Raw genomic sequence first — 9,057 nt, 5'->3', positions numbered from 1 at the left:
CCGACTCCCCCGATCCTTCTGTGACCCTGCGGGACCTGGGGCCACGCTGACCCCGTGTGGGCTTCACCCTGGTTTAGCCTATGGAGCCATGTCCCTCAGTGGAACAGACTTTTAAAAGTCCTGATTTTGTGCTCCGTTGCTCCGCCACTTGCCGGGAGCCGGCCCCTTCCCCCACGGTCTATCTTCCCATCGTTTTAGATTCACTTCTCCGCCAGTCCTACCTTTCAGAAAGTGGTTGATTTTCTGTTTCTAGAGTTGCTGTTCTTCTTCTCTTCGCTCTCCCGTTGGATTTGTAGGTGTTTGCAATGTTTAGATAAGCTATCGAGCTGATCTCCTGCTACCTGATGTAGTCTCAGGCTGCTACTTCTCCGCCATCTTGACTCCTCCTACAGCTTTGTAATTTTTAAGTCTCAAATTGTGATGTCACCAGCTTTACTTTTCTTTTACAAGGTTGCTTTGGCTATTTGGGGTCTTTTGTGGTTCCATACATAATTTAGGATTCTTGGTTCTAGCTCTGTAAAAAACACTGGTGGTATTTTGGTAAGGATTGCATTAAGTGCGTAGATTGCTTTGGGTAGTTCAGACATTTTAGCAATATTTGTTCTTCCAATCCCTAAGCATGGAATGTCTTCCTATTTCTGTGTGTCATCTTCAATTTCTTTCATCAGTATTTTACAGTTTTCAGAGTACAGGTCTTTCACCTCTTTGGATAGGTTTATTCCTAAGTATTTTACTGTTTTTGGTGTAGTTGTAAATAAGATCAATTCCTTAATTGCTCTTTCTGCAGCCACTAATCTTTCTAATATCTCCATAGTTTTGCCTTTTCCAGAATGTCATATGGTTGAAACCATAAAGTATGTAGCCATTTCCTATTGGCTTCTTTCACCAAGCAATATGCTTTAAGGTTTCTCCATGTCTTCTGTGGCTTTATATAGGGACCTTTCTTTTGACTGTTGAATAATAGTTCATTGCATGGATGTACCACAGCTTGTTTATCTCCTTTATCAAAGAACATCTTTGGAACTTTTAAGTTCTGATAATTATGAGTGAAACTGCTATAAGCATTTATGTACAGGGTTTTTGTGGCCATAAGTTTTCAGCTCCTTTAGATGAATACCAAGGAGCATGATTTTCTGTATCAAATGGTAAGAGTATGCTTAGTTTTGTAAGCAATCATGAAACTATCTTCCAAAGTGGCTGTACCATTTTGCAATCCCACCAGCAATGAATGAAAGTTCCTATTGCTCCACATCCCTGCTAGCATTTGGTATTGTCAGGGTTTTGGACTGTTGTCATTCTAATAGATGTGCAGTGAGTGGTATCTCATTCTTGTTTTAATATGAAATTCTCTGATGATATATGCTACTGAGTATCTTTATTTTTAAGATTTTATTTATTTGACAGAGAGAGATCACAAGTAGATAGAGAGGCAGGCAGAGAGAGAGAGAGAGAGGGAAGCAGGCTCCCTGCTGAGCAGAGAGCCTGATGCAGGACTCGATCCCAGGACCCCGAGATCATGACCTGAGCCGAAGGCAGCGGCTTAACCCACTGAGCCACCCAGGCGCCCTGCTACTGAGTATCTTAAAGGCTCTTCCTTGCCATCTGCATATCTTCCTAACACCTAAGTGTTTCTTCATATCTTTTGCACATTTATCTAATGCACTTTATTCTTAGAGCAATTTTATATTCTCTCCAAAACTGAGTGGATGGTATAGTGATAACCTATATACTTCTGGCCTCCACACATGTATAACATCTCCCACCAGCGTGGTACACTTGTTATCTTTGATAAACCTACACCGGCACATCATTATCACTTGGAGTGCATTGTTTACCTTAGGGTTCACTCATAGTGTGCAATCTGTGTATTTGGACCAGTGTATAATTATGTGTATCCACCAATATAGTATCATACAGAAAAGTTTACTGCCCTAAAAATCATATGTACTCTACCTCCTTCATCCCTCTCTCTCTCTGCTAGTCCCTGGCAACCAATGATCTTATAACTGCTTCCATCATTTTGGCTTTTCAGAGCGTCATAGAGTTGAAATCATATAATATTTATATTTTTTCAGGGGCACCGGGGTGGCTCAGTGGATTAAGCCGCTGCCTTCAGCTCAGGTCAAGATCTCAGGGTCCTGGGATTGAGCCCCACATCGGGCTCTCTGCTTAGCAGGGAGCCTGCTTCCCCCCCTCTCTCTCTCTGCCTGCCTCTCTGCCTATTTGTGATCTCTCTCTCTGTCAAATAAATAAATAAAATTTTTTAAAAATGTGTGTTTTTTCAGATTGGCTTCTTTCAGTAGTAATATGCATTTAAGTTTCCTTTATGTTTTGTCTTTGTTTGATAGTTTATGTCTTTTTAGTCAGAATGCTATTCCATTGTCGGGATAAATGGTAAATCTATCCACTTACCTACTGAAGGACATCATGATTGCTTTCAAGTTGAGGCAGTTCTAAATCTGCCTTAAACATTTGTGTGCAGGTATTTGTGTAGATATAAACTTTCAAATCATTTAGGGAAATACCCAGTAGTGCAATTGGTAGATCACATGGGGAAAGAATGTCTAGTTTTATAGTCAACTATCAAACTGCCTTCCAAAGTGGCTGTGACATTTTGCATTCTCTCCAGCAATGAATGGAAGTTCCTATGGCTCCACATCCTAATCACTGTTTGCTGTTATAAATGTTCTGGATTTTAGCCATTGTAATAGATATATAGTGATATCTTATTGTTTTAATTTGCATTTCTCTGATGACAAATGATATGAAGCTTCTTTTCATGTGTGTATTTGCCATCTGTATATCTTCTTTGAAGAGAGGTCTGTTAGAATGTTGGCCCATTTCTAAATTGGGTTGTTCATTTTCTTGTTGAGTTTTGAGTTCTTTGTGTGTTTTGGATTCAAGTCATTTTTCCTACATGTGCAAAGGTTTTCTCCAGTCTGTGGCTTGACTTGTCCTATTTTTAACAGTGTCTTTCACAGTGCACAACTTTTTAATCTTAATGAAATGCAACTTATTAATTGCTTTTTTTGATGATGAAGAGTTTTTCGTTTTCAGTGTGTTCAGATTGTTTCTTCTTTGAAGACAGGACTGGTGAGTTCCCAGCTCTTTATATGCTCAAATAAAAACCAGAAATCACTAATTTCTCTTTGAATTTTCATTGGGATGCCCACCAAAGTCAGAAATGGATTTATTTTTATAACAATACTGAAAATAAAGCATGATCGTTCCTATACTACTTTATTATTACTGCTGAACCATATTACCACAACTTAGTGGCTTAAAACACCATAAACATATATCCTGTAATTCTAAAGGTCCTATGTCAAAAGTGGGCCTGCAGGGTTGTGTTCTTTTTGGAAGCTCCAGGGAACAATTTTCCAGTCTGCCTACATTCTTCGGTTCCATTCTCAGAGCCAGCAGCACAGAATGTTTCTCTTCCTCTCTGACCTCCTGCTTCCCTCTTACAAGGACTCCTGTGATTATAGTGACCCCTGTGAATAATGCATGATAATCTGCATTTCAAGATCTTTAACTAAATTCCTGGAATTTGGATGTCGACATCTTGCGGGGGTGGGGTGCGTTATTTCTCTCTACAGATGCCCCAAAGATGCACTTACTAATAAAGATGTTAGCTCTCAAAACTTTAACAATGAATTACTTTAAAAAATATTATCTCATTTGACTATTATTACCAAACAATTTCAAGACGATAATGTGCTAGTGTGTCACACTAATTCTACATCTCTGATTCATCTATCTCAACCAACAGGTTACCTAATTTTCCTGTTTTGCTTTCTGCTTATAAAGCCTATAGAAAGAACTAATTTGCATTTCTTGCATAATCATGTTTATGTCTTATGTGGATGTAAATGTGCTAAGAAAAATGAAAAATAATGTGGACCCTTTCTTATATGATATGTCCCGTGGAGCAGCACTGGGGCAACAATCCTAGAACTATAAGACAATAAAAACATTTTAAAGACATTTTTGAGATTAGATTCATAAGGACTGTACTCTGAAGAATCATACAGCAAGAGACAGAAAGGGAAGTCATTTCTTCTGAGGTTATGAATCCTACCAGGGACATATGAGTGGGAATTCTGGAAGGATTACAAAACCAGTAAGAGTTCATAAGGATTGAGGGAAGGAGGTGAAGGCTTTCTGAGAGATCACTTGAAGAGCTTTTGAAAATGAGTATATGTTCAGTAGTTAGAGCAAAGGATTTAGTATCTGTACTATTCTTTGTGCTGGTGGTTGAAAGACAGGACAATGTATGTATTTCTTTAACTTCATAGTCCACATCTATAATGTGGAGAAAACATATTCAAATGGCATGTGTGATGTATATGGCTGAGGTCCTGAAACACAATAAATGCTAAACCAACACCAATGTCATTATGATCATCTCACTGCTTTACATCCCAGTCTGATTCTTTAGTAGATGAAAATATGCACCTTCTTTTGGGGGGCGGGGATGAGTTTCTCTTTTATTTTTTTGAATTTTTAATTTTTTTATTAACATATAATGTATTATTAGCCCCAGGGGTACAGGTCTTTGAATCACCAGGTTTACACACTTCACAGCACTCACCATAGCACATACCTCCTCCAATGTCCATAACCCCTACCCCCTCCCCCCGGCAACCTCAGTTTGTTTTGTGAGATTAAGAGTCTCTTGTGGTTTGTCTCCCTCCTGACCCCATCTTGTTTCATTTATTCTTTTCCTGTCCCCCAAGCCCCCCACATTGCCTCTCAACTTCCTCATATCAGGGAGGTCATATGACAATTGTCTTTCTCTGATTGACTTATTTCACTCAGCATAATACCCTCTAGTTCCATCCACGTCATCGCAAATGGCAAGATTTCATTTCTTTTGATGGCCGCATAGTATTCCATTGTGTAGATATACATCTTCTTTATCCATTCATCTGTTGATGGACATCTAGGTTCTTTCCATAGTTTGGCTATTGTGGACATTGCTGCTATAAACATTCGGGTGCACATGCCCCTTCGGATCACTACATTTGTATCTTTAGGGCAAATACCCAGTAGTAAAATATGCACCTTCTTGAAAGGATTTATTCCCCTTAGAAGTGGCAGCACAACCTCTATAGACACCCATTTATTTGCTATTAGGGCGACAGGTCTTATAAGCCACCTTGGGGATAAGAACTTTGAATCAGCAGAACTATTTTACATCCAAGTAAAAGTGTTACGTCCCATAAATTGTGATATTTGCCTCAAGTTATAGCCTTTGAGATATTTGCAAATTTTTTTGCATTCTATGAGAATCTATCTATCTGTTCTTTCCCTTCCCAAATATATTTCCTCCAAAGATCGATATAAATGATCCTTGTTTTCATCCAGGGAAAATGTTTAGCAAAACTTTTTCCCTTAGGAAACTGGTAGATAGGTACAATGAGTATGGGCATGCCCCACCTCACACCCCACCTGCCCTGGGGAAAATCTAAGTTCCAGAGACAGTCATGAAAATTGTGTTGAGCTGATCATAAAATAAGTGCAGAGAACAATAGCTACATTATTCTCCAACATCATCAGGAAGTGAGGTAAATATTTTCAATCTTGGGATTTCTCACTTCAGAGACTGCTGGAAGAAAGAATAGGTCTACCCTCTGTGGGATTGCCTCTAAGTTGAAGTAAAATCTTAAGGTAACAGCCACAGCTAAAACCACCACATGTAGAAGAAACTTATTTGCATTGGTAGGTGGTTTAGGATATGGATTATTGCCATAGGACAAGGAAACAGCAGAAATTACCTAGGCTATGGTGAAAGAAAAATCATATCCTGGATGGCTGCCTTCCTGAGTCAGTTTGTGTTCAAGGCAGCTGCGCTGGCAAAGAAATTCTCATGGGGAGCTCTTCTTAGCTGACTTCAAGCATGGGTATTCTGACTCGGCATCAATCTCCACATTATCTCCAACATTGTGATTAGGGGTGGAGGCCAGACTGTGTGCTCATATGAAAATGAATAGGAGGCAAAGAAAATAAGAGAACATTTTTGTCCAGTCAGTGGCTCTATGATCTCAGCCACAGAGAGACTTCACACACCTAGATGAAGGTATTGATGTACAGAGATAAGTTAGGAATATGTAGCTATGAAGACCTCCACCAGTTGAATTTTCAACATAATATTAGCTACTAATCTTGATATCACTAAGTAACTAACAATCAGCCTAAAAACGAAAGTCTTAATGAGTGTTTATAAGCAATATTTTATTGCCTTTCATGAAACAATGACTTAGTTAAAGGTGACTTATAGTTATGCCTGAGTTATATTCTCCTGGTTTCTTCTTTTTTTTTTTTAAGATTTTATTTTATTGAGAGATGGGGAGAGAGAGCGAGAGAATGCAACAGCATGAGTCGCAGGGGGAGGGGCAGAGAACGAGGGAGAAGCAGACTCTCCACTGAGCAGGAAGCTTAGCCCTGCACAGTGTTTGATCCCAGATCCCAGGACCCTGAGATCAGGTAGATACTTAACTGACTGAGCACCCAGGTATCCCTCTCCCAGCTTATTCTTGAATGTTACGATATATTATACTATGATAACATCTGCCTTTTAGGAAATATTTTTCTGGTCCCAGAGTAGGATAAGATGGATACCAATGCTGCTAGATTTTCTGAAACTACCATAGAGATGGAGATACCTTAGCTCATGAAACATTTTTGGGGGGTTCCGGCTGTATGTTTGATGAAAACACAACAGGTGAGGAAGTACTTTTACTATTTCTTTTCTTTTTTTTTTTTTTAAAGATTTTATTTGACAGAGATCACAAGTAGGCAGAGAGGCAGGCAGAGAGAGAGGAGGAAGCAGGCCCACTGCTGAGCAGAGGGCCCGATGCGGGGCTTGATGCGGGGCTCGATCCCAGGACCCTGGGATCATGACCTGAGCTGAAGGCAGAGGCTTTAACCCACTGAGCCACCCAGGCACCCCTACAATTTATTTTCTTGAACTGAAGTACTTTAATTGTGTCAATTAAACAGATTGAGTGGTTGTTCAACTATTGAATGCTTTCATGTTTCCTTATCTCTTCCATTGCTATAATGACTTCATGTTCTGTGATATCTTAACTTTTATTTTTAGCTTTGGTCAGTTTTTAAAAAATAATATTGACATAATGGTAACCAAAATAAGAAATAAATGATTTAATAATTCAAAACAGAAAATAACCACAATTGAAGGAAAGATAATCTGGAAAGTAAAATTGCGATGTGTAAGAAGCAAGTGTTCCTATTCAGTAGAAATAAGTTTTTCTTACTTAAATTAACCTTCCAGTTTAGAGATTAAACATATTTTAATTATCATTGATCGTTTCTAGTAGTGTCTAAAATTACTGATATATTCCTGATGTTTCTTAACTAATTCTGAACTCCAGACAATTATTTTTATAGCTGAATTTAATACCACATATGCAATACACTGTTATATAGAATACTCCCTCACTTAATCATATTTATAGAAAATAAAATGTCTGAGGCTCATTCAGCTAAACATCTGCCTTGGGCTCAGGTCATGATTTCAGGACCCTGGGACTGAGCCTCGCATTGGGCTCCCTGCTCAGTGGGGAGTCTGCTTCTCCTTCCACCTGCTGCTCCCCCTGCTTGTGCTCTCTCTCTCCCTCTGTGTCAAATGGATAAATAAAATCTTTTTTAAAAATGTGTCTAGGGGCGCCTGGGTGGCTCAGTGGGTTAAGTCTCTGCCTTCAGCTCAGGTCATGATCTCAGGGTCCTGGAATCAAATCCCACATCGGGCTCTCTGCTCAGCAGAGAGCCTGCTTCCCCTCTCTGCCTACTTGTGATTTCTCTGTGTGTGTGTCAAATAGAAAATAAAATCTTTAAAAAAATAAAAATTAAAAAAAATTAAGAAGTGTGTCTATGTGAGCTTTTGCCCACAAAGGGACACTACTCCATCTCAAGTGATGCTTCTCTCAAGTTCATAGTTTAAAAACTTAAAAGGTCTGCCATGCATTGAAACTGTAATTTCAAAGTTACTTTAAGCTGCTCTTCCTTTTTCTTCAGATTTCTCCAAACTGTAAGTGCAAAATCACATGTAAACTACAAAATGCATTTGTTATAATTTTTTCATAGGTCTATGAGAGTCTAATATATGAGGCCACTTCGAATTTACACTTAGGACACAATATATTATAAACTGATTACTTGAATTACTATAGTTTTTCAAATAAAAATATTGTCAAATTATTAATATCTATAACAGTAAAATTTTTCTTTAAAGCAAAAGTCACAACTTTGCAAAAACACAAGATCTGCTCCTATTTAGCCCTCAATGTATGTGTTTTTCATTGAATCTAACATTCAACAAAAATTTTGAGTGTCTTTTACATAATGAGCAGGGTGATCACTCAAAAGGACAGAAGGATGTATATGATAATACATGTTCCCAGGATACATTTTACATGGTCAGTGCAGCATGTGAATTCAACTGAATGGCCTCTGTATCCCATTCTTCACTATTTCACCATTGACTATTCTTTGAAAATAGCAAGAAATTCATATTGACAATGTAATTATTTTTACTGATATCCTTGACCAAGATTACACATTAATTATTGGCTTATAGAGACTCTACACTCATAGTAAGTTGGTGCCCAGAACAGCCTGAATCCACCAAGCATTTAGGACCATCTTTACAGACTGGTTAACTAGGCTTAGAAAGGATGAGCTGCCTGCCTGTCCTGTTCTTTATGGTAATTATTTTTGTATAAGCAAAGAAAGCTCTTGAATGAAGCAAGTCAAGGCTCAGAATATCAAAGGACTTTCATGAACTTTAAGGCATCCCTTTGAACTTCTGCAAATAGGTCAGTTGCCACACAATGGATAAATAGTGAGTACCTATGTGTGTGTCCAGGATGGATCTCACAGCAGTCTCCGTTCAATATATTTCCATGTTAAATATATGGAAGACTATACAGTCACTGCCAATATGTTTTCATCACTCAGATCATCCTATTGCATGGGTCTTAAAAACAAGCCAAAAAACCACACATATGAAGAAAAATTACAATTTTAGTACAA

Source organism: Meles meles, chromosome 10 (genome assembly GCF_922984935.1).
Source record: "Meles meles chromosome 10, mMelMel3.1 paternal haplotype, whole genome shotgun sequence".
In the NCBI taxonomy this organism is placed as follows: domain Eukaryota; kingdom Metazoa; phylum Chordata; class Mammalia; order Carnivora; family Mustelidae; genus Meles; species Meles meles.
This window is presented reverse-complemented; position numbering follows the sequence as displayed.